Genomic DNA, 27,772 nt, shown 5'->3' on the forward strand with positions numbered 1-27,772 from the left:
CTTCTTCAGGAAGTACAAACAAAAATACTAAATAAAATAAATAAATAAATAAATATTATAAAAAGAAGAGGATACCACATGTTTTCTTGATATATCTTATTTTCTTTGACGTATCACTGATCTTTTATTTGAAGAGAACTGGTGTGATGTAATCAAACGTTTTGTAACAGCAAGACCTAGTTTCCTTTTCTTTCGGCAAGGAGAAGCCTCATCCTTGACTTCTCAGGGGTTGGCCTGCGAGTCATCAGTATTACAGAATTAACCATGGATGACATTTGGTTTCCTACGCTGAAAGAACCGTTCCAGCCTGGAAGCAAACAGAGGCCAAATAATGAAACAAAACATAGTGATTTAACATCGACCCCAATAAAACACCCCACAAACTTTATCAAAAAGCCTTTTTTTTTTTTTTTTTTGCATGAGGAATAGGGAGGAGAAAACAAATTCTACAAAGCAGCTAAGCAGACTAGAGGATGTTGTTTCTGGAAAACAAATGAGGATATTTTTCTTTTGAGTTGTTTGGGGTTTTTTTATTATTATTCTTTTCCCCCATTGGTTTTTTTCCTGTCTTTTTTTGTTTGTTTCTTGTTCAATGGTGGCAATTACTGACTTAGGCCAACCCCTGATGACTGCGTGGAGGTTTATATATATACATCTTTTTTTTTTGTGTGCGTTCTATATTTCAGTGTATTTTCTCTAATTTTGCAACTCCTGTATATGCAAAACTAACTTAAATTCTGTAAATTGCTTACAGTCTGTGTGATATAACTTCAGAGTAGACATATTTTGGTCCTCATGCAAGCCAGTTTTTAATATTATCTATATGTCGTGCCACCAATAGACATCTTTGTTTCCTTTTTTGATAAAACATCACTTTTTAGTTTGTAATTCAGTACTGTGTGGATTTTGTAATACATACCTTCACATCCACTGGTTTGACCCCTTTCAGCCCTCTGTTTACTCTGTAAATGCACATTAAAATTTGTTATGGTCTCTAGACAATGAATTATTTTAGTTTTGTGTATGTTGTGATGGAGTTCAGTTGCTGAAAGCTCTTTTAATTTGTGATGTTTATAGACGATGAAGTGATTTGATCACTAGAGACTGTAAAATGCAGGTTTGCAGTCAAATACTGCATGTAAAGGAAGGTTAGAAGGAGAAAACAGACAAATAAAGCTGAAAATAGCTTAAAAGATATTCTTTTGGTAAAGAGTTTTAGGAAACTGAATTTATTACACTGATAAACTATATTTGCATCACGGCTCCTTCTACATGGCCAAAGAAGTGTCTTTCTTTGCTTTTTCTGGAAGTGGATTGTCATTACTCATTGATATACTTAATTAAAATACTTTATGTCTGTGAACTGAATGTGAGAATTTTGCTGTTGAATGAAGTAATATGCATTACATGAATTACATTCATTAATGCAGGAAGGAAAAATTGCTACCAATTGCAGCTGCAATCAGGAAGGTTTTTTTCTTGTTCCCCTCCTTCTACTGATGCTGAACAATCCACACCCTTTCATTTATCAGCACAGACAATCACGTATACCACATGCTTATTATGATCTATTTACAGCAGCATTAAGTAGCTGCAGTGTGGTCAGCTGTGTGATTTCTCCTCATATTGTAAATAATGTAGAAGGAAGTAAAAAATTATGTTTAATATCTCACCAGTCCATGGCCTACAGGCCTAACATTTTATTTCAAAATGCCCATAAGTCTGAAGTCTTCCCCCATTAATTTCAAAGGAGAAAGAACAAATAGTAGCATAGGATCGAAGGGTAACACAGTAACACTTTGGAAGAGGATAACATATTTGTGCAAATCTTATATCCCTTAACCATACATTCTATACTATAAGCTTGACTGGAAATAGTCAGTCTTTCTTTGGTTTTAGAAAAGTCTTAGCAGTAATAAAGAGAGTAGAAGTTTGGTCTAATACAGACAAATCAGGAATAACTGTCAGGAGAAAAAGGGAAAAAGTTATTTTATTTCGACATAAAATTAATGACCCACTAGGAATATTGTGTATTGAAAAGGTTTTGCTCCATAGTAATAATAGTTTATCAGCCTACTGACAAAGAAAATGGAAACAGTCCCCATTAAAGTGTTCTGAATCAAAACCAATATTGTGGAACAAAGAGGAAGTAAATTAAAAAAGAGCCAGAGCTTTTTGAAGTCTCGTTTTCTGAACACACCTATGGAACCAAACTTTCAGAGCTCTGGAGGAAAGGCTACATTTTCCTTGTGAAATAGATATCTATGACTGGATGCTGTGAGAATCTCCCGTGTGGAGTTCAGTTTCCATTGGTCTTAACTAGAACCAAATGCTTAACATCACGTGTTTCATATGTTTACTGTATACATATATTTTGTATGAATATTCCGTGTATGCACATAGTCATATAGACAACCTGCACTGACATACAGCAATTTTCAGAAGCAGTTTAGCCTCACATTGTTAAAGTTAGTCTCTGATTACTCTGTTAAACTGATACTGTGTTTTTCTTTATGCTGTTAGCTGCTTAGATATAAATCACCATGTACTACGAAGTAAGTTTAAAGAAGCAGCGGAAATTAAAAGCAGAATTCTAGACCACTTGGACTAGTGTGATACAACAACTCAGAAGACATTATAGAGGAAAGTGCCGTATTGTGATCTGCTATTGTTCTTCAACAGCGTCGGCAAAAAATGGACAAAAGAAATCTGTAGGGCTTTTGAAAAGCCTTAAAATCTTGCATGAGATGCTAAGGGGATGCAGTAGTTGTCCTCCTTCCCCCCTCCCCAAGTTAATAAACCCAAATACTTCAGATGAGGCTGGTTCAGCCCTTCTGGTTGCAGATCTAGAGCCTAGCTTTACAGTTTCTGCCAAGCTGTGTGGATTCAGCAGCAACATCTCCTAACACGAGCAAGTATTGCATTTCTAAATTCTACGCTGTGTGTTAACAGCCATTCTTCAAATCAGGAATCTGCCTATAGCTCCAAGAAATTCTCGAAACGGAAGTTATGCTGCAGTAGCCCCCTTTTTTCCTAAGAATTTAGTTACGAATAGTATTTGGTATAGGAATGGAACTATTGCCATTTTCTGCCCTGGCCCAGTTCTAGTTTGGATTTAACACTAATAGAGACAAAACTGGCTTAATTACATCCTTAAAAGCTCCATTGAGTTAGGTATCTAAAAGGGCAACTTACATCTGGCAGTGGCAAAATCTCTCAAAACCCAATGTCCTTAACCTTTCTACAAAAATAGTCTAGTTTTGAGGTGGTCATTTACATGACTCATGCTTCTCACTTGGTGTGCCCAAGGCCTCAGTGTATATGTGACTTCAGATTGTTCCAACAGCTTTTGTTTTTAATAGAAGAGTAAACGTGGGTGAGTATGAAACACTTTTGTATTTCAAGGTATATGCCATCTAAATACAACTCACACACTTTGAGATGTTATGTCTTTTGAAGCTAAAAGAAACATATTCCAACTCCAGTAAATGTCAATGGCAGCTTTTGTATTACATGAAAAAAAGATCTGTAGCACTTTTGTACTACTATCAAGGATTAATACCGCTACAGACCATGTCCCATAAATTCTCCTCCTTTTCAATGGTTATCAATATTATTTTAATCTCTGGAACTTCATGCATGCAAGTTACTGCATAACATGTTTGAACTTTCCTTTCTTAATTGCCATTTGTAGATTCTTCAAAGAAATTTATGGAGCAGGGTGGGTGGTCAGACCATAGATTTAAAAAAGCTTGGCAGGCTAATTTAAGATTGACTGTTTGATCCTCAGAAGTCCTGTTAAGAAAGGTACTAAAAAATTTGAATGGTAAACATTGAATCTATCATGAAATATTGTTATTTGTTTTTCATTCTCAATATTGAATATTTATATTACAGCAATACCAGAAGGCAAAGATCAGAAGTAGGTATAAACATATGAAGCATCACAGCAAAAACAATAGGACTGCTTGGAGGTTCATACCTATGCACGTAATTCAGTGCTGCTGTGATTTAGGATCAGAGCACGCCCTAGAACCAGTTTTTCTCACATTCATTCTTTAAAGTATTTTTGCTTCGTTCAAATAAAATGAGGAAACAGCGGCCACTGCAAAAATCTGAATGCTTGCCTAATATTTTTCAGTGTTAAACATTTAACTTGTAATGATCTCTACCGTGATGTCATCATTTAATTCACCATTTAAAAAAAAAAAAAAGACTGCACTGCGGCCAATCTTCAACTCCTTCCTCAAAAAAAGGAAGAGAAAACAATTTAAACCTTCGTTATTTACAGGAGGGGAGAACATTGTCCATGACATTACTATTGGTAAATGTCAAATGTTGTTTACAGAGCTAAAAGCATTAAGAACCAAGAACGGGATCAACATACTTTGCAATATAAATTTTTAAAGGTTAATCTTCCATGATTAGCTTAGCTAAACAATGCTAAGCACAAAGTAAATTGCTTAATACAAGTCACCATAAATGGCTTCAGTCTTTTGTTCTGAGCTTCCTAAATATTGATTTATTTGATTTCACAGTCATAAAGTTTGCACATACATTCACATAGTTGAAAGATTATACGTAGTTTTCCTAGTGCTCTTCATCTAAACAATACAGGAAGACAATAGCAAAGAAGAAAGTTACATTTGTCTGTAATAATAAATCACAATCAATTGGTAGATTTACTTGCAAAGAAAGAGAAATGGGCTTTCTTGAGAGTCAAGTGTAATTGCAATCTTATTTCATTTTCTCCTTTTTGTGCTATTCTTTTTTTGCCAATGCTTCAATCTGAAAAACAAGACAATACTGTATTTCTTACTACTTACTTCTTACAAGGTGACAGAGGACAAAATAATGTCATCTTTGTTATGAAACAAGCTGGGGCGAAAAAAGAATCTTTTCATTTAACAACAATCTAAATGTTTACAGTGTCCTATCACAGCAAAATATCTCTGCTCCTAGGTTTATGGGGAAGGAGCGACAGAGAAAGTGTTTTGTGTTTCAGCCTGACTTCCCAGCTCTAAGAGTGTTCTCAGTTAATTGTCATCCTACAGCTAAGGACAGGACTCTTCTGTAAGTGTCACAAATACAGTAATTTTCCCTGTAACTACCAGTGACAGATTGGTTTGAGTTCTGAAATGATAAATACTTGCAACTCAGAATATTTTTCCATCCATAAATGTTACATGGAATGGTGACTATTAAAGCCATAAACAAGTCTGGAGGAATATCACAAACTAGTAATCTCTCAAAAGTTTTAGAATATGACAAACACTTTAATAAAAAAAAAGGCTTTTGGTGGGATTTTCTTTTGAAGTTTTATTGTAATCCACTCTTATCCATATGGCTATAAATACTCCGGATTTGAATTCCAACTGTATCGTGCTGACAGTACAGAGGACCTTCAGATGGGAGCAAATGAAATTTTCACTTATTGAAATGCTCCTTTACATTGACATTACAGCACAGAAGGAGGTCTTATGTGTATATGAGACTATTTACAGTGACAGCTCATAAGGAAGCCAAAATGTACATAATAGGCTATTAATTCCTTTCCTCTTTTTATATACTATGAACTTGAAAAACAAGAGAGAAGATTGGGTTTGACAACTAGCTGCTTAAAATAAACTATTTCATTTAAATCTTTGAAGAAGCAAAGTCTCAAACATTCCTTATTAAAAAGACTTGTATAACTATGACCTTTTAAATTATATGGGGTTTAGATTTTTAAGCAGTTATACATATTATATATGAAATCCTTGTATATAAAATTGAGAAAGAAGGAGATGATGTCTTCTTTTGTTACTTCTGATAGAAGATTATGTTAATTGCTGCTGATTGTTTTCAATATCAAATGATTTAACAGACCATTCAAATCATTGGCAACTATACTTCTTAAAAAAATAGGTGCCAAATTTTCTTATCACCTGCACTACACTTCAGGTTTTGGATATTAACCAACACTGGTTCAGGTTTCAAAAATGTTGCTTATTCACCATAACAGAAAAGGAGGAATTCACACTTTATTAAAAATAAATGTCAACATATTTACTAAACCATCTCAATGTCTTTTTCTTTGGGGAATCAGGCATGAGATATTACTTTTGTCCATATGTGGCATCGCCTCAATGGGGCTAAGCAGTGACAAAAAAGACGTGGAAATGTGGATCCTAATTGTTTCACCTACTAATTGGATTCCTGTGTAAGGGACAGAAAACAGAAAGTGTGATTCTGTTTCCGTACAACAGCCAGCAATGAAGGATCTTTACAAGGACTACCAAACCAAATCACTGCTGTAAAAAATGTTGATAGTTCAACTCTACAATAAGGTGAAACACTCAATGAAATTAAATGCAACTTCTCTAACAAAATGCAAAGGTTTTTCTTCCAAAACTAGGACTCTTTCAACTGATCTGAAAGAAGGTCTTGTAATTAGGGCTTTGAACAAGGAAGGGTTTTGTCTACCTTTTGCAACTGCCCAATGGCAACCCCGAAGAGACTGTCGGCTGCCTCCCCTCCACCATCACTGCCCTACACCTGTTTATCAGTGATGAGGACACTCAGGAGATGAATATATATTACAGAACAATAGTTTTCTAAACTTAAAAAAATATTTTTTTTTACTATTTTTAGTTTTAGAGCAGAAAAATCTTACTACATCGCTTAGCTAATTTTCTTTTAAAAAGTAAGGCATTGTTTACATAATTTAATAAGTATTGTAAATTGTTGTTTTTAAAAATATAGTTCTTAGCACTCAAGATAACAGAAAAGGCTTGAGAAGTGACCCAATAGCATTCTAAAGCTGTGTATGTGTCAAGAGCTACTTGCATTAATGGAAAAAACAAACAAAAACCTCCTAGCCTGGAGTTCATTCTAATCAGGTATGCGAAATGCTGGGGAAAGGAGGCGGCCAGGAGAAAGCTGTTGGAGTGATTCTGGTGATGGTGATCTGATCTTTGTCTTTAACCTTTCCTGTATACTTCTTGGACCCAGCAAGGAAATAAATTCTGAAAGGACTTATTATGCACGTGCAGCAGCAGCAATAATGTATGCAATAATGCTGACAATCCTGTGCAAAGCACAGGACCTACTGAGTTTACACAGTGGCACTGTGCACACAGGCAGGATATCTGGCATTGTCTGGATTCTAGAAATGCTGAATGCCCGGTATGTACTGGAGATCTTATCACACATCACAGAAGGAGCTGCTAGATATAGGCTGCTCCTGCCTCTGGATGGGATTTGTCTGACTAGAAAAGTTGTTTGCTTTCTAAGGCTCCTAAGCCATAGGACAAATAAAGTATAGAATACTGAAAAATAAAGAATATTGAACAAAATTCTTCAGGAGTCTCCCTCACTTTCTGTGTTTGTGATTGACACTTCTAATATGGAAGTTCAAGAAAACTGCTCTCCTCAGCAATAACCTACACAAATGGACTTGGAGAATACTGTTTCGCCTGAATTTTACAGCCCAACTTTATTGCTTTCACTTTTGAAAGGTATGTCAACATTTAAATAGAATATAAGCAAATAAAGAGAAGCAAAAGTGGCACATTGTGCCAAAATCCTCACTCAAAACAATATGAAACATAAATTATCAAGTATACCTAATACTAAAACAAACTCTTTTTTTGGACACATTAAAGAGTCACTGAACTTTGAAAGTGACTTTTAAAGTCATCATGAACTTTAAGGAGACATCTGGGAATTTATGCTCTATTATTCGTTTCAAAAAATAACAACCTTAGAGCTGCTTGTAATTTGGTAAATTAAATGCTATTTGCTATCATTAACTCTAAAGTTAAATAATATAGGTATCTAAGACATTTTTCATGAAAATGTACACAGAACACAGAATTATAGAGACAGACCTGCTAATGGTAACACAGTTCTTTTTCTCAGCAGATGGGTGAAGCAAATGGATGACTTGTGTTTTCTTCACACTTTCCTACTGATCAGCAGTTGCCAGCAGTAATGTCAATGTCTACCCTGGAAATATATACATGCAGTGATTTTTTTTTTTTTTATTAGCCACTTTTCCTTCTTCATCAGACTAGGCTTTTGGTAGTCCTCAGAAATATGTAGCACATAAAAAAACAGAGGCAGTTGTATAGAAGTATGTGGGCCTTCAAGTATTTTCACTGGGTAAATAAAATTAAGCTAAACATTTCCTTAGGAAAAGAAAGACATCATGTTATTCTGTAAGATGAGTTTGTTATATGCAATTATATTTGAGACAGTGTTCAAAAAGATTTGCCATCACATGGGCCACAATAGAGGCTCTACTTGAAACATCCTCATCGCAAAATTCAAAAATATCCTATTTGTCCTCATTTTATCGTGGATTTCTGTATTGAATTCTGTATTCTGTTTCAGCAATTTAAGCTACTAAGCCATACAACATTGCTGAAGTGGATGAGAAACACTTGCACAATCTTTTTCAACAGGTCAGCTTTGAGGGCTCTGACTTCCTAGCTGTAGGGTGGTAACAAACAGATGGAGTTGCAGAAATGTTTTAAAACAGTCACAGTTATCTCTGGTCATCCAAAAAAAAAAAAAATCGACCATCTGGGGGGATTTCAAAGGAATGTCATTCAGGAAGCTGGCACAAGATCTGCTGATGAACCAGCATACAGATCACCTAGTGTAGGTGAAGTTATGCCGATGGAAAAACACAACACTGGGGAGGCAGGATGAATATGCCAGCAACTCCTTTGCTCTGTCCAGGTTCCATCTACTGCAGGGGCTCTTCCATTAGCACTTATATTAGCATGGGTATAGGTTTTGAAGATTCATTACATAGGCAAGGTCTTAACAAATCTGAACCTAACATTGGAATGGTTTGTTTCTGCACTAAGTGTAGTCATTCCAGAGAAAGACTGGTGCTCAATGTGACAGGATCAATGAAGACAACATTGTAGTGGTTTATGGATAAACAAGCAGAAAATACATTATGACATATTTGAAACAATATATAATAAACTCTGAAAATAATAAAATGACATGACACATGTTTCTGTTGTATGCTGCTGATGAATACTACGTGCAGGTTTGGACTCAGTGACAGCACCAATCAGCACCGATCACTGACAGCACCGATACCACAATGTGGCAGTGAGATAGAGCCCTACCGCAAAATGGAGCTGTGATGGCTGAAGGCACTGTATCCTAAGAAGTAACTATATGAGTACTTAACATAGATAGCAACATTCCAAGTGAAACTGGACACTTGTAAAGATAATAAAAATATCTACAGATCCAGTAGAAGAGTTTTTTTAAAAGGCTTGTGTGGGTGTGTGGCCAGCAGGACTAGGGAAGTGATCGTGCCCCTGTCCTTGGCACAGGTGAGGCTGCACCTCGACTACTGTGTTCAGTTTTGGTCCCCTCACTACAAGAAAGACATTGGGGTGTTGGAGCGTGTCCAGAGAAGGGCAACGAAGCTGGTGAAGGGTCTGGAGCACAAGTCTTATGAGGAGCGGCTGAGGGAACTGGCGATGCTTAGCCTGGAGAAAAGGAGACTCAGGGGAGACCTTATCACTCTCTACAACTACCTAAAAGGAGGTTGTAGCGAGGTGGGGGTCGGTCTCTTCTCCCAAGTAACTAGCAATAGGACAAGAGGAAACGGCCTCAAGTTGTGCCAGGGGAGGCTTAGATTGGATATTAGGAAACATTTCTTCACTGAAAGGGTTGTCCAGCATTGGAACAGGCTGCCCAGGGAAGTGGTTGAGTCACCTTCCCTGGAGGTATTTAAAAGACGTGTAGATGTGGCACTTAGGACATGGCTTAGTGGTGGACTTGGGAGTGCTAGGTTAATGGTTGGACTTGATGATCTTAAAGGTCTTTTCCAACCTAAATGATTTTATGATTCTATGATTCTCTGAATATAAATCTTCACGTTTCGGCACTGAAGGTAACAAACATCTACTGGTGGTGAGGAACAAAATAACCTTTAGGCATATTATTCCATGAACACATTATTCCATGAGATTTCTTTTGGCTATCTCTAAGAAGCATATAGATACTGCTACTACTGAACACTAAATACTGAATTAGGTGGACACCATTATGTGGTGCAAAATGAACAGTGCAGATATTTCAGATTTTTCTGACTGGGAACATGGATAGGACCATGACCATGGCCAAGACTGTAAAGCTGTAGCATGCCTTTTTAAACTTCCCCAGCAATAAAGCCTTGTTTCAAGATTTTAAAGTTTTTTTACATTATAACTCCTACACCCCAAGAGGCATCTTTTGAAGAGAACTGTGAAAACCAAGAATTTTTTCATAGCCTTCTCTGCAGTACTTTTCAAGCTCCAAAAGGAAGACTTTAGTGGTTTATGAACTTAAAATAATTAAAAACAAGTTACTGCCAGCAATTCTTAGTGGGAAGAAAGGTAGATGTGGTTACTTTAATATATCACAAGTAGAGCATTAGCAGTAGCACTTTAAGGTAGTGTAATTGAGACTTTGGATTTTTAAATTCATAAGATGTTGTAATGAAGTTGATTGATAGTATTTTGCTCTGGTTGGAAGTACAAGCAAATATTTGCACATGCCAAGAAAACATAGAAATGTCAAAGCCAAAGACATTGGGCCATACCGCTAACTACACAGTACCCTATGTAGGAGAAACATACCCTGTGTTGACTTTTAAACTGATTTCTGTCCTCACTACGCAGCACATAGTTTAGCAGAAATAAGCAGTCTAGCCTTAATCCTAATGCGGTTACAACAAGCTTGCCTCTTTCACTTGAGCAATAGAGAATGGGCCATGTGTGAAAATGGAGGAATGTAGAAATTAATACATAAAGATTAAACACAGGTAGATAGGCAGATAAGTTAGCATCACTACCAGCTCAGGTCTTTCTTGCAGGAACTACCATGGAAGCACATTTTTGCCTTTTACTATCCCAGGCTACTAATCCTTTTCCTCCCTCGCCCCCTTCATTTTCTGTTTTCTTCTCATGCATCTATTGTAAAGGAAAGTATGAATATGATGTGCTCAATTATTAATCATGTATCATTCAAGCCTGGCAAGCAGCATCAGAAATAAAAATGCATAGAAGACTTAGAATTAAATCCCACTTCAGGAGTTTTACCTAAAAATAGCTGGTTCCTGCATCAGCCACATCCTGTTGACTTTTATCACTGAAGTACCAGGCTGGAATTCTAAGTATTCACAAACTGTAATACACATTAACTTTAAAAAAAAAAAAATCGAATGAGTGAAGCTAGCCTAACCCAAACTTAGGTGCTTTCCTCTGCTGCACTACAAAGAACCTACTGTCTGTTGAAACTGCGTGTAAAGTCATGCAGTAATAGGATATTTGCCTAGATTACAGAGGACTGACATTAAGAAGAAAACAAAGCAAAGCTTTAAATCATAGTCTACTTTTGGGTGGCCAGCTCAAAGAAGCTTGATTAGAATTTACTAAAAAACTCTTTCTGCATTGTAAAAGATCAGATTATTTAAAACATCACCAACATAGCACCCACTAAAACTAAGAACAAACAAGCTCCATTTACTTTTAAAAATACAGGTCAATTCTGAGAGAGGGAGGAAAGGAGAAGAGGGAGAACTGGAATTACTGCTGCTAATAGTAAGGGCAAAGTAGGACAGTACACTCCTATGGTATACTTTTTTCCTAATCTCTCTTCCATAAAGAGCATCTTCTTATTACATAAGGAGACATTGCTTCCCTTGCTCTCAGACTGGGTGTAAATGACAAGGTTTTGGTAGTTTGGGGGCTGCAGCAGTGGCCTCTGTGGAAAGAGGTCAGGGACTGCCCTGTGCTGGACACAGACAGTTCCAGCCGGCTCTGCAACAGATCCACCACTGGCCAAAGCTGAGCCCATCAGCCATGTGTATGGTGCCTCTGGGAAAACATATTTAAGAAAGGTCAGACAATACTAGGCAGAAAAAGGAGGAGGGAACAAAAGAGTAAGAAAACAACAAAGGGAACACCAAGGTCAGAGGAGGAGGAGGTGCTCTCTGCAAGAACAGGTACTTCCCTGAAGGGACTGCAGCCCGTGGAGAGGCCACACCAGCGCAGAGGAAAAAAGTGAGAAGTAAGGAGTGGCAGAGGAAACCACTATGTCCTGACCGTAACTCCCTCCCAACAACAACCTTGCATGGTGCATTGCCTTGCTGAATGGACTGAGTGTAACCTATGGCAATAACAAGGCGGAAGGAGGGGAATTTGGAGTGAAGTTGAGCATGGAAAAAAGGGAAGGAAAGGTGTTTTCCCTAAGTGTGTAAATGTTTGGTTTATTGTTCTTTTCTTTCCAATACCCAAATCAGTAATTACATATTTATTTTGATTGTCAATTAATTAATTTACCCCAAATCAAGTCTGTTTTTCCCACAATAGTAATTGGTAAGTGATCTTCCTGTCTCCATCTTGATCCAAAAGGTTTCTCATTCCTGTTCTTCCTCTTCTTCCCGTGTCCCACTGAGGAGGGGGACCCAGAAGGTGGCTGAGTGGGAGATTGGTTGCCAGCTGGGACCAACCCATCACAGGTCTTGTTGTTCTGGAAAAGAGGAGTGAAAAAAGAAAAAAAAAATTGACAGTCTTCTCACATATTCTGGGTTGCACAATACATGAGATAATGTGTGACTGACTGCTTTAATTTCAACAAAACCCTTCTGCTTGTGTATAAGATTTTTGGTAAATGTTCTTGAGTGCAGGGTTGGATCTCAGAGGCAAGTGACTCAAAGTCATATGTGAGCCACTTCCTAAACTATGTCTTCCTTCCTGGTTCATTCCAGGTTAGAGCGAAACCCAAAATGTAGGCATTGTTTAAGCAGTCCAGGAATTTGCATTCAAGTGCAATCTCAGATTGATCTACTCCCCATTCTGTCAACAACAAAATGGGCAACCTCCTCCTTTGTCAACGTAAGAGTTTTGGACCACTCAGCTCTAAGCCACACAAATAGAAGGTCTCTCAGGTTCTGGCTTCTTGTTTCCTTACAGTCGGTTACAACAACTTTGGAAAAAAGGCAGTCCTCTTCACCCTGCTACGTCTCTTTAAAATTTCTCAAGAGAGTTGCTGGTGTTAAAATGTAGAAGGTTAAATAGCAGAAGGTATATAATAGAGGTTAGCCAACAAACTGATCATCTACGAAACACAGCCTTCATAAGTGACAATCACAGAAGCAAACTAACAACATTTATCCAGAAATCCTTGCCATATACTGTGTTGACTACCTCAAAGGAGCTAGTGTTTCCCTGATCACTGCCTGTCACTGACTGCTGATAAGGATGATGGTTCTTTTCAGCTTCCTTCTCTGTGTTGCTTTCCTTCAGAGTGATTTGTTGTTGGGTCCTCTGAATGTTTGTTTATTCATGTATTTACTTTTCATTGCAGTTCTTTATGTCTCTTGTGGGAAGGAAGAAAAGGAAAAGGGAAGAAGAAGCTTTGATGCGTCTCAACTAGAAATATTTGTCCCCAGATGGAAATGAGTAAGGCTGTTTAGCATGGGGAGCTGGGGTGAGAAGACAGACAGTGTCAGGTCAGAGAGAGAAATTAAGACTATTTTTCCTTAGAACTCTGCCTTTTAAAAATGAGAGACTAGCAATACTAAAGCTGCCTAGAAGCTTCTCAAGGACTAAGGTTTGGAGAGTAGGGAGTTCCAAAGCCAGCCAGAAGCTGGAGCTTTTTATCAATGAAGGAATCTTGTCAATATAAAACAATCCCTTCATTACTCATTATGAGAAAAGGAAAGATATGAGGAAGAAGAATGATATTTCAAGACTTTCAAATAATACAGTGACCTAATTAAATAGTTACTAAACCCCAAAAATATCACTAGCCAAAAAAGGGAATTTAGAAGAAATAGGGAACTGGTTAAATTTAGAATTTAGTCTTTAAAACACAAATTCTTAGGTCTTTGAATGACTATATATTTGGGCCACAGTTTTTCCTTGGTTATGCAAGGGACTTCAACAATGGTAAGAGAGAATTTTTTAGCTCTTAGGATGTTTTTCAGTGTCAAATTCTCCTCTTAGAATCTGTTCTGAAGCTGATTTTGTAGTGACAAATGGCAGGCATTGCGAATTGCCTCCCATACTGCTATAACATGAGGTTCAACTTTTCTTCAGAGTCATTCTGAGCAGTGATAATGATGGTGTTAAATAGCATGGGGGAAATCACTAAAAAGGCCTCATACAGACAAGAGTGAAAATGTATAAAAGGAAGGAGTTCAGACTGTGTAAAATAGGGAAAAAAAAGATTGGTAGTTCTGCAGTGAAGGGAAAAAAAGCAGAAGATAAGGAAAATTCTGATAACAATAAAACTATTACCAATGGTTTGGAACAGAAGTAAAATGAAACTCAAAATATTCCAGTTTATCTGATGAGAAAGTTGATTAGTTCAACAATCAACTGCTTCTGTACCCAACCCAGTTCTGTGGAACTAGTTGAACTATATAACACATAAAGGAAGACAGAGATTAAAAAAAAGCACTCTTCAGCACTTGCTCAATTCTGTATGGTAAAAGGAACAGAAATTATCACATAAAACTCTACATACTACCAACAAAATCAACATAAGTGTGTTGATCTGGCTAAATCTCTGTGAACATGCCACATCTCTCTCCAGTTTTTTTGGCGCGTGCTAAATTGGTAATCACATCATGCAATTAATTGTACTTTAAGTTTGCCCACGTGCTAGAAAACTTTAACACTTTCTAAATATATTTTTATCTCATTAGAAAATGTATCTATGTATGATTTCTGTATACTGAACTATAAAGTCACTTGTCGCTTTTCCTTGTGGAAAAGAGAAAACTGAGAGGAGGTGTGATAGGGGAAAACAAAACTACAAGTGGCATAAAGTAAGATGGAATGAAATTGTTCACTCTTTTCTAGTACAGGAAACAGGAAGTGTCCAATTAATCCAGTATGAACACATTTCAAGACAAACAGAAGTAGGTGCAAAAGACCTTGCCAAAACTGATGTGGATCCTAGAAGTTCATATAGGTTGATTGGGAGACTGAAAAAGTTTATGGAAAAGAAATTCATTGTGGGCTACGAATGTATAGAACCACGTCAGGAGTGGTGGTTGATAGTGTATAGAACAGAGTCAGGAGATCTCTAAAGTGAAAATAGCTGGAGGTTGAAATTAGCATTAGATAGAAGTATCATATTGTAACCTTGTCCTGCTCTTCCTTTTTCCAAGCCATTCACTTCTGGATGCTGTTGGATACAGTACACAACTCGGCCTTTGGCTTGAACCACTACAGGTGTTAAAATTGTATTAAGTTCTCTAACCGCTGTCACCTACTGATGTCTCCAAGTGACACTGTAAATGAGTCTTCAAAGCTATTTGACTCTATTAACTTCATATAGTCTAAATAACTACTCCAGGAATTCTTAAGACTTTTTTAATAATCTGCAACCTTTCCTTCTATTCCTACTGGTTTCATAAGGGAGATTTATTTATTTATCTGTCGCATTTTTGATGTATTACCCCAAACCTCTATAGCAACCATATTTCCTTCTGCCTGTCTCTTCTGACAAAGCTTTCCACCCCTGTTATTCCTACCACTCTCAGCTTCTCAGAGATTCTGTCCTATATGCATTGGGTTTTACGGTTGTGCTGAAATCGTGTTCGGTTCTGCTTTTTTCCTTCTACCTGTAAACTGAAAATTTGCAATATTTTTCCAGTCAGGTATCAGCTTTCATTTGTGAACAGTTTTTCTTGGGTTCAAATTCTCTTTTTAATCCTGTCCCCTGCATTACTTAGAATCAGTTTTAGATAGGTAACTCAGAGGAGAAACTTGCCAGTCTCTACAAAGATAGCAAGAAGTAGGGAAATCTTTTAAGGATTTGCTGACCCCTGGAAAATTCTACAGGTAAAGTTTTAAAAATAAAATAAAATAAGTTTTATCTCCATTTTAAGATAAAAGTTTTATCTCCATAGTTTTGTTTCCCAATAGCGACCATTCTGCTGCACATGACTTGTTTAGAGGATGTAACCTTGGCCAATGCTTAATCTCTTGCTCGTCATATACATCAAGCTGACTATTCTGACAAGATTTTGGTCTGGTATGGATTCTAGAAAATTTTTCATGTGCATACAGGATGATCTGAGACTCTGCTGAGCAATGGAAATCCAGTTAAACTGTTAATGTAGACACAGTCATAATCTTCCATTTTTTATGTACAGAGAAGCAATACTAATTCCTTCATTTTAAAACTTACTTTGTATAACTGTGCAAATCTACCAATCTCTCAACTTAACTTCTCATATGGAAAGTTTTCCTCTATACAGTACTTTTCCTATACCTTGATGAGATGAAGTAACACAAAGCTTTCCATTGAATAAGATCATGAACTGTCTTTGGTTGCTTTTCAGGGTGGTAAATTTGACTTTAGTATCCAATTTGGCTATCTTGCAGTTTATCATTGGCCATATATCACTTTATTTTTCTTTCTTTATTAATACTGTTTCCTATTAATAACAATGATGATTTACATTCATATAGTCCTCTCTTACGGAGTCCTAATGTACTTTACAAACTATACATTAGAATCACTTTGCCCTGCACTGAATTTTATCCACATCTCAGCTGAAACATAACTATCTAGTAACATTCTGCAACACCTTCACAGCTGTTTAAAACAACACGTTAAGGTGAAAAGGCAAGAATAAGTTTTCAAATATGTACAATCGAAGTATCTAAATTAGATTAATGGTCAGTACACTACCTTAACTCTTACAGAGAGCACCAAGGAAAATTTATTAATCAATAATAGGCAGAAGCTTTCATTTTATTTGACATTTTACTTTTATGGTTTACATTTATTAAACAGATCATTGTTTAAGAGCAAATATTTACCACTCATTTATAAGATATAATACTTATTTCCTGCTTTAAGGTTAGAAAATTATTATAGCATTAAGATACTGCCATATGTTAACTTTGAAAATACTGACTCATTCTGGCAACAACAGTACAGCACCAGTTCCAGAACAAACCCAGCTTTCAACATTCAGCATTGGAGTGGCAGGCACGCTTGTTTCCATCAGCATCTCCCTAATTCTAAGATCAGAATGAGTGATATTTGTTTAATACTAAATTAATACCTGTAGGCCTGGGCCATACAATGCCTACCTGTGTACCTGTATAAAGCTACATCATCTTCACTGACAGCACCCAACTGTATATATTATGGAAACTCAGAGATGCTTACTAGCTTGCTTACTTTTAACTGGTGAAGAGTCCAAATCAGTTGTAATACTAACATACTATTAATAAAAATCAATGAAATTCACCACCTGAAAAAGCAGCTTTAACAATTTGCTCTTCTATCTTAAAAAACACACAAGCTTTTACATAAAATAATCCTAAAATGTTGGAGCATTTCTTAAAATTACTCAGTATGTCAAATTCAAAAGATGAGAAAAAATCTTACTTCAAAAACCATCATCCAGAAAAATTACAATCAACACAATTTATTTCTACTTTCTACTTTGTGCAATACTATGGCTTAATAGCACCTATCCACTGACTGCTCTAAATTTATCTTTTATTTCTGTATCTACCTACGTGTACAGCTAGGCAAGAAATGGTTCGATGAACAGTGCACTATATGGTGAAGGCTTTTCTAAGTTATTATTTACCTGCACAACTTTGATAGCTCAAAGTCCTTTTTCTACAGTGTTCTTTTTCTTTTAGCACTTATTTACCGAATGTGACTAGAGAATCTCTTTCATTAGAGACTTTTAGAAGCAGGTTAGACAAACAGTTATCAGAGTTTGTTGTATGTTTCATCCTGTATTGGAGCAGAGGAATTAACTTGATGACTCTCAAGGTCCCTTCATCCTACATGCTAGACTTCTACAAAAGTTAACAACAAAGTCAAACGTTAGAGATGACTAACAACTTCGGGCATGAACCAATGCCATGTCATATCAATGATAGCTTTTTCAATCAATTGCAAACTATATAGGATTAAGTGACATAACAGTGATTATTCTAATCCATATTTTTACAGTCTTTTGTATCTTTTATCATTATAGCATAAGTTGTCAAAGAGATAATGATAATAGATATTGCAAATATATTTAAAAATATATTTGGACACATACATACATTACAGAGTATCAGACAGTAATGTGTAATCTAAGTTGTCAAATGTGTTTTGAAAGCTATGTTTATAGCCCAGAGAGCTGCTCAGTGATTTGTTGAAGGGCAGACATCTGGATCATTATAGTATCTGTATGAACAAAAAATAGACAGTTGATTTCACAGCCATTTTTGACCTCTCTGAATAATTTCAATCTGACTATGCAAAAACTCTTCCCCAAGCAGACAACAGCATTGTACCCATGTCAATTATTGTAAGCAGTCAATGTATGGCTGCTGAATAAGTGATTCAGTCCTTACAGAACTGGTATTTAGATCTGGCATCTGTTTTTCTTGGCTTCTTTCTCTGCTGACTCTGCCAGCTTCTTAATCTACCTCCCTTTCTTTCTCTTACATGCATAGACATTTTTCCTTTGCTTCTCAATTTTCTGCAGCAAGCAACACGTTGGCCTGTCTGCTTTTCCATGATCACGTTTTTTTCAGATGCAGTGTGCAACTCATTCTATAATTCCAACAAGGATGTTTCAAGTTTCAACATATTGTTTGATTTTGATTCCCCCTGACATTGCTCCATGTACAAAGGACTGTGAGACAAAATACAGGAAGATCTGAATTCACTGTAAAAGGTAGAATACTTGGGGTAACAATAGGAATTTTTCCTCCCAAGTGCATATTCCTTAAACATATGGTTAAAAAAGTGTTAGGACACTATAAAAGACATTCAAAACCTACAGCTTCAAAACTAGAAAGGCTGCAGAGGCATCAAAAAACTTGTTGATGATAGGCTTCTAACAGGGTTTTCACAGCCATTTCATCACTTCCTTCTCTTTAATTTAAAGAAAGTAAGGGCCATTTCATCTATATGTATCCTGAGAACCTAAACAGCTATCAAACTTAGACCCACCAGGTGCCGAAACATCTACAGACAATGACAAATCTATCCACAATACAGAACAATATGAGGTAACACAACTCAATACAGTGTAATACTGCTTTAAACTGCCCAGAATCTAGCAATCTCTTCTGTAACCTACCCAGCTTCAGGCACAGTAGTTCAAAATGGAAACACATTGATAGTGGCCAAGGTCAGAGACAAAATACGGGACTAAAAGGTCCTCAGCTCTCACTCTAAAGGGCATTTCTAATGTTAATCCAGAACTCTAATTAGGTAGCCTGACAAAAAGACCCCACTCAAATAACCAGTTAAGGTCACTAAATTGAATATATTGCAGACACCATGTGGAACAACTCTAATCATATGGCAGGTGTATTCACTGTTCACTTTAGTATTACCAAGCAAAATATTTGCATGCAATGTAAACAGAAAGAGAAGACAGTTCAAAATTAAGTCCTTGGAAATGGAAAACAGAAGAACAATTGGTAATGATGACCATTATGACCAACATTTTCTTCACAGATGTACATGCAGGTGGCTCACAGACATGAGTAGATGAACTGAAGCCACATTTTGGGGAGGGATTTTGGACAGGGTTGAGGGACTGCTTCCCACAATAATTAGAGGATGAACGGAATTTCTAGAGGTATCTGTTTTGCAAGGATCTTGTGTAATTATTATTCCAATGCTATTAAGCTCTTGTTGTCACCACCAGTGGCAACAAAAAGGCCCTCTGAGAAAACCAAAATCTTAAGAGACTAAGGGACGTGACTCTAATGACCTATTTTATTGCTACTTATCTGGCATTGATTCAAAAAAGGTCAAAAAACTCTTGAAAACATGTTCAAGATTCTGTGGAACCTTTCAGTAATGTCAGGGCAAGAATTAAAGGAAGTCTTGACCTCTCTGACTCTTTTAGAGACCTCAAAAAATTATTATCTCCTCGTTTCAGTGTATGCCTGCCTCCTGGACTCTTATCCACAGAAAAAAAGCCAACAAATTCATGATCACCAGCAATATAAAGAGTATATTTTCCTATTTTTACCTGTAGTATTGATACAACTTCACCTAATCAGTCACTTACCCCTTTGACTTTCACAAGGCCCTTCCAATTTATAACATATTACTGAATCCTGAAGTACAAGGTCTGTTGAGCCAACTACATCATCTTCTACTGGACTGCTCACTTAAACACCACTAATTTTCCATGTGCAAATAAAGGAGATTTTTTCATTGTTTCAACACTTTCTAACCCTGTGCTTCTTTCTCTTATTTAGCTTATTTAGCTGATCTTCATTAGCTTACAAACTTAATGACATTTGAAATGCCACGCCATTCACTTTCAGCTCTGAAAGTAAAATAGTAGGGTTGACTTTGGGAATTCCATCAAAATCCAATAATCCAACTCTTACATTCCGCATTTGCTCTGCTACTCAACCCATGAAGGAAGAGAGCCTCGGCAGATGGCGACTTTACACAACGACATGTAGTACAGGGATGCATTCCCCTCCTGTCCTTCCCCAAGTAAAATGAACTTGTACTCTTAACCCAGCAACATTTCTCTGTGTGTGACTGGTACCCCCTGCTCCTGACTCCTGGTAATATTCTGCCAAGTATCCCCAAAAGAACCTGTCTGTCCCCGTAGTGTCAGGTGACACTGTGTATCTGTCTGTTGCACCTCATCTTTGAACACTGTGGGCCATAAATTCCAACATTTCATAGAACAATTTATAATCATTAGGACATGCTTTTAGAGAAAAGTGGAACAACAGAAGAGGTTGGTAAGAGAGGAGAATCAAGCAGGCACATAGGTCATTTGGCTCGACAGACTTAAGAGTTTTCTTCCATCTGCCAAGACAGCAGTTAAATACAATAAAGTTAATCCCTGACAGCATATCTCAGCAAAATTTTCCAGAGCTTTTACATTCTCTTTAATAAAAACATTTTTAAGAGGCATGCCATTATTTCTTACTCTCCAAATGAGTTATTCACTGACCTTTACTGACTATGAGCAATCCTAGTAACATTTCAAATGCTATCAAATATTTATTTTATTTTCCGGCACTACCTTTCCCTATTTTTGCTACTAGATATCACATTACAGAAAATGAAACAGGTAAAAATAATATGCAAAGACTTCTCTTTGAGAAGCCAAATCATATTCAGAAGACCGTTCCCAAGAGAAATAGCTTTGAATTCAGGGGAGAATTGTTATTATCTTCAAATCTTTCTTTTCTGTCTTATGTATATTCCCATCACTCTTGCAATTCCATAAACTATGGACTGAAATTGCATTAGCCTTTCATAGACAGTATACTGATGAGAAAGAGAGAAGGATCATCATTCTCTTGCTGTTTCCATGTTGTGATTTCTTTGTTATGATCTCTGTAACTCCATCACCAGTGTTATTTATTAAATAACAACATTAATTAATGGTAAGACCAGGCCATTTCACCTTAGCTAACATTCATAGACCAATAAGGTTCTTCTGATGTTTATGGAAGTTACATATTAAATATATAATTATATTTTAAAAACTCAGGTTTACACAAATAGGCAAAGTTTGCTCTGCCAAGTCTCCATTTTTAATTGAAATGAGTTAAACAGTGCTCATTCAAAACAAAGTCAATTTCTTATAACTTGTCAGCCACTTCTACATGTGACAGCAATGAGTGGAATTATTTTTACCTGTAAAAATATACTACATCTTACTCTATAATGTATCTATAATATTTTACTTTTTTTTTTCTGTGGTTTAACCAAAAGCAGTTTGCCAAGCTGATATTATGGTCTGTGAGTCCCCAGCCTCATCCTCAGCTATAAGCAGGAGTAACTCTGAATCCAGTTGAACAATAGCAAATTACAACCTCAGGGTCTCATTCTCTCTTAATCATTTAGCGTTTAGAGTGAGACTGTCACCTTCAAGATCCAGATTGATTTCAAGCTCTGATTTGCTTCTATTATCTGTGTCTTTTTGTGCAGTTGCAAAATTGCAACGCCTAGGTGCTCAGCTGACAACATAACTGTAAGCAAAGCCTCCCCTAATTTGATTTTATAATTTGGATTTTGCAGACACTCTAGATTTTTATAATATGGACTGCATATGCTGGCATTAGCTCAGGCAGTTTATGAGCCTACCTGTGACTGTGCATTACAAAGCAGTGACCATGGGGAAGTTCTGCTGAATTGCAGGCATTTATAATCTTCCACATCTCCTACCAGATTCTTCTTTTTAACGATGAAATATGCATCTTCTCTGTTATGGTACAAATACAGATATTTGATTTTTTTATGTTACTAAAGTTATATTATTCATCTTACGGTACACGTCCTAACTCTTAGGAGTGCTCTGTATCTTGCGTGTTCTGCCACCAGATCTATAACACGTCTTATCCAATCATCCCTTCCTACATCTGATTTTTTACTCTCATTTGCATAATGCTGAAAGATAAAACTGTTTTGCTCCCTTGAATTTGCATATTTTAAGTTTAACTTGATTAGTTAAATTGGTATTTTTCTGCTAAATCTGAACGATTACAATCAAGCACAGCAAGAACGATACTCATTTTTTCCCTAGTGTTCTTGAAGTTCAACAAGTCCTACTGCAGCAATTAGCTGGTATGCTTCTCTATCTGCCTTTTGATAATTAGCTATCATTTCAGGATTTTTACCCAACAAACAGGCTCTTAAGACAAAAAGTCCACTGTGTATTCACAAAAGCTTCCTGCCTCTCTCCTTCTGAGACTGTGAAGAGCTCTTCTGCTGTTTTATGAAAAAGGAAGTACCGTGAACCATAGGTAAAATACAATAATTATTTATTTGAAACAACTGCCTACAAATATTATAGTAGTAGGATGCCACCAGTTCTTCTTTTAATGCCTTCTACTTTCTGCAGAAATGGAGTCCAAGTAGGCTGTAAAAATCAGTGTGGTATTTCCTGAACAGAAGCATAAATAGAAAAAGCAGGAGATTTGCTTATCTGTTAGCCAAACTCTAGAATTTGTGATTTTAACTAGTAATAATCAGTTCAGAATCTACAGATACATCTAATTTAAAAGAGTATGCATTCTATTGCAATAGAAGAAGCAAAATACTCAACTGATTGCTATACTTTGCTATGGAAAGCTTCTTCCACAGAAATGCTTAACCAGATCATACTTCCATAAGAAAGGCACCTTCCATAAGCTATGGCACCTGTCAGTATCATTTTGGAGGAGGGCTTGGAAGAGGCAACTGGGCTACCATTTGAGGACCTACAATTACTGAGAACCTGGGAGTAAGACATAGCTAAAGAAATTCAACCTAGTTGCGTATACTGATTCTCTCACATGAGTCTTTGGGGAAGATTTTCATCTCTTATGGGTAGCGGATGGTGAAAAATCAAAAATAAAATTTCTTGAAAGAGAGAATTTGGTTATTTGATATTAGCATGGAATTTACATATGGAAATCAAGTTCTAGCAAGTATTCAAACTTTGCAAGTGGAAAAAGACATCAATTTGCATCCAGTCTGTAAAAATTCAGAACTATTTTATAATTTTAACACACCTATTCTACCCATGCTAGCAAAACAGTGAAAACTATGAAGGGCAGAAAACTGAAGTTCTGTTGCAAAACTAAGGTGTGGTTAATTTCAATATTAAAATCCTGAAGATAACACAGGAGCTACTTATTAATGAAGACTGAATGGCATTTCTGTGATAATTTAGTCTAATTTTAACTTAGATAACTTCCTTAAATTAATTCTTGTTTAAACTAAGGCATATCTTTTTAAGAAAAAAAAGGAAGATCTAATCTTATTAACAAAATAGCTAGTGACCATAGCTTCTGCTAAATTGCCCTAGTGCTTAGGGAAGCCACGATCCACAGTCTAAAACCTCATGCATCTTATTTTCAGGATACCTATGTAAAATTTTATTTATTTAAGTGAAAGATTTATTATCACTTAAAAGTGTGAAAGACATGAATTACTGGCACAATCCATATGAAAAAAATTTCACAAGGTTCAGGTCACTCACTGTCCAGTATATGCCCCAGCTGTGCAGAGATTTACTAGATGCTAGCTGGTCTTCTGAGTATGGTTCCAACTCTGTATCATAACTCCATTCTTTTACTGTTGGCATCACATGCAACATCAAGGGCAGTCACGCTTGAGGAGTGATTATAGGAACCCAAGGCTGAGCAGATATATCTTAAAAAAACAAGATACTTGAGTGGATATCAAAGAATTTATTCCAGTATTTGAGCAGTGAAATTTAGTCCAGTAACCAGTATGTCACACTGGTATTGCTCAAGACTAGTATCTGACTATATGTCTAGTACAGTCACAGTGAATATCCAAGGCATAACCAGCTTTATGCAAAACAGAGGATATAAAACAATCCCATAGATCGCTTTTCCTCTTCCCTGAGTTCTTCCTGATCTCAAGCATTTAAAAACACGTAAACAACAACAGCCAAAGAAGAAGTTTAGACACAGAAGCACAAAGTGTTTTCATAACTTTTTTTTTTACATGCTTTGCATGTTATATATTTGCTTAAAACTGCTCTTCTGCTAATCAGTTGCACCCATATACAACATTTCCTCTTTCTTTGCTGCAGAAGGTTTGACTATGAATAATAGCTCTGCCACATTCTATTCAATGTGGCAACATTCTTAATTCTAGAGACAAGAAGCTCTGGCACTCTCCTGACGACCTATTCATAGGAGGTTCCCTGTACTTTTACATTTTTACTGTGAAGTAGAATTAACCCTTTGCATTAGAGTACGAATTCTCAAGAACAGGATCTCCCCCTCAATAGTTACGTTCCCCAAACTCTGATTTTTATTCTGGTAATTCTCTTGTTTTGGAATAATTTGTAATATTTTATAGAAGACATACCCAATCTGAATGGAACTACTGGTATCTCACAGGTTTTGCAGGCAGCACCAACTTACCCGCTGTCCACTAAATGCATTATTGGTCATTGTCAGCATTTTGTTACTGGTAAGTAGCTAAGTGAGTATCTACTTCTTATGTCCCGTACTTCCCTTGTGTTCATCAACATATCTAACTGGTCCACTTAATTCTGTAGAACAGAAGGAATAATTTCTTTTGTGGTTGACAATTTTGCCTGTTTTTCTAGGAAGAAAACTCCAACTCCAACAACATGGCGTTGCACTAACAGCTGCAATATGAAATGGAAACCATGTTTCCTAAAAAATAGGGTTTGTTTTTTAGGTTTTCTTTCTACTATTATAGGGTTTCCTTTAAGAATAACAACACAAATTGGTAGTAACAGCTGCCTGAGTGTGAATCACAAGCACTAGCCCAATGAAAAAGGGCATGTAATGTTTAGCAGAGCTAGCTTTCAGATGGTTATTAGTGAACTGCTTCTGTACAGGTATGGGGTAAATTGCAATGCAACTGTAATGACTCATTGCAAAACTTCAATGGTTTTCTTTCCTATTCAGAAATTCTGTAACAACCAATAGTCATTACATATGTGCAAGGTGGAAAGATCCCACAAGTTTATGCTAGTTCTGCAATTCCAGAAGCTGGTGTTCAAATGGGTATAAGTAGTAACTGCTTCACATATTACATCAACCCAAATTTTAATTAATATATTGCATTTGTCTTGAGAGTTCAACATACTTCCACAAGGTAGAAAGATCTAAAACGTGCTCCAAAGCTTCTCTGACTGCCTAATCATTGTCCCACAACTAGTCTATCTAATGGTTCCATGGTTTGACTAACATATATGATCTGGCAGTAAAAACAAGTTTGCAGGCTTTCAAGATCATTGTGTGATGATATGGTAAAATCATTTCAGCTTTTAGGGCTGTGAGGGGAAGATGTGATGTCTTGCATTTTACCCACAAAAAAAAGCTTCATACTGCACAGCACAGAAAACCTATGTTATCCCTCTGTAGATGGCAGATCCTCCATAATGTCAATTACCACAGGGGGGCTTGTGTACAGATGACAGTACATATCTATATGTATATACAAGAAAGAAAACACACAGATGAGTCCATATGTAAATCATGAGAGTGAACTCACAGACATCAGTCACAAGCAAGTATAGCCTGTAGTGTCAATATACTCTTATTGATATTAAGGAACACAATTCTCACAACAGTTTCTCCAAAGTCAGCAGAACCAGTTGTGGAGCAAACCAGAATACAACACAAACATGGGGATCTCATATGTTTTAGAAAAAATTTAAGGGTTTTGTCTCATAAATGAAGGGTTTAGAGTATTATGCAATTCTCATTAAAATATGCTACCTCATCTGAAGTACCCTGAATAAAAAAAAAAAAAAAAATCTCCCATGTGTGGTTTCAGTGGCATTGTTCAAAACAATCTTCACTTAGAATAAGTCAGAAGATAAATATGATACTATCTAGGTCAGCAAACACAACTGCCTATTTTCAACATACCTTTTCCCTTTTAAGTAGTTTCTGTCATCTGAACGTGTGTTATATTGCTCCCACTATGCAGATTATACACTGCCACAGAATGCCAAGGAATGGAAGGTCACTGGGCAAGTTCCCCAATGTGCAGCATATGCTGCAGTCATGAATGCTTAAGCCTCGTCACCTACTATGAACACAAGCTGTTCCCAGCTAATGTGAAATAAGTTGCTGTTGCATATACAACAAATATTAAAACCATCACCGCAGTGTGAAATTAAGTGTCTGCCTGCTTTCTGAGAGATATTTGTATATTTGTTAATGGAACAGGCACTAGCAAATAATCCATCTATAACCAGATTTTATTGAGAAATGCTAGAAACATTTAAGCTTAAGAATTAAATTAAATTAAAGCTTAAGAAATATGTTTTGTTGGAGGTGCTATTCAGCCTTTTCTACAAAAATTTGAATACACTTATATAAATCAATGGGAGTTTTGTCATTGTGTCTAAAAGGATTAAAATCACACCCTACTTTTACCACCTCTTAGTTATTAGACCATAGGGATTTCAAAACTGCTTTTCTCCTCCTGCATAAAATCTTCAGTAATCTATAAAATACTCTTTTCCTGTATACTGTAGCCTTTTGACATGAATATTTGTGTTTCAGAAGCAGTAATTGCACCAGTTTGGATTAAATTACACACTTCCTTCTAGTGCTTCTAGTTTGCTCTTGACAGTACTAGCTCTTATCAAAGTATCTCTGTAATGATCCTGACGGGAAAACCATTGTATGTCAATTAGTTAGTGATCTATTTAATTGTTGAAAAGACCAAAAAGGAGGATGTTCAACCACAGACAAGATCTGCACAGAGTGCCATACGAAAATCCATCTGGGGTCCGTCCAATGCTGCACGAAAGCGCGGTTCCCAGCATCTGGAGGGATATAAGATTTACCCGCTATCTATATTCCTCTTTTTACTCTGTCTTATTAAAACAGCTATTTTATTAAGCCATTTGTTGTCAGACCTTTCTTACTGAGATCCAGAAAGAACCCTGCGCCATCTTCCTCTCTCTCTCCCACACCCCTCTCCTCACCCCAGTGCAGAACAATTTCTCAGAGCTACTCTTGACTCATCTGTCTTTTGTATTTTGTTCTTCAAACACAAATGGATTTGCAGAATGTTATAAGGCTGATTAGCCCTTTTCCCCCAGGAAAATAGTCAAAAATTCTATAGTTGCAGAGCTTGAGTTCTGAGGTCATTTACTCTCAGAGCCAACATTTTGAAGTTGGGGCTCTTTTCCCTCTTTGGGAAAAATAAAGTACATTACTACACTATCACTGAGTGGATAGTACAGATTATAACCTAACCTGGTTCACTGAGAGTC

General features: G+C 36.6%; 2 long non-coding RNA genes across 6 annotated transcripts in view; both read right to left on the reverse strand.

Annotated features, from left to right (window-relative positions):
* Positions 1-27,772, reverse strand: part of LOC142405924 (uncharacterized) — a 757,404-nt gene that overhangs the window by 571,334 nt on the left and 158,298 nt on the right. The gene's annotated exons all lie outside the window — the stretch shown is intronic.
* Positions 279-27,772, reverse strand: part of LOC142406722 (uncharacterized) — a 98,321-nt gene continuing 70,827 nt past the window's right edge. Inside the window, exons 4-5 of the long non-coding RNA XR_012774678.1 lie at positions 920-962; positions 279-307 (exon numbers count right to left, since the gene is read on the reverse strand). This is a non-coding gene — a long non-coding RNA (uncharacterized LOC142406722). The remainder of the gene's footprint in view (positions 308-919; positions 963-27,772) is intronic.

The sequence above is a fragment of the Mycteria americana genome, chromosome 2 (assembly GCF_035582795.1).
Source record: "Mycteria americana isolate JAX WOST 10 ecotype Jacksonville Zoo and Gardens chromosome 2, USCA_MyAme_1.0, whole genome shotgun sequence".
Classification (NCBI taxonomy): domain Eukaryota; kingdom Metazoa; phylum Chordata; class Aves; order Ciconiiformes; family Ciconiidae; genus Mycteria; species Mycteria americana.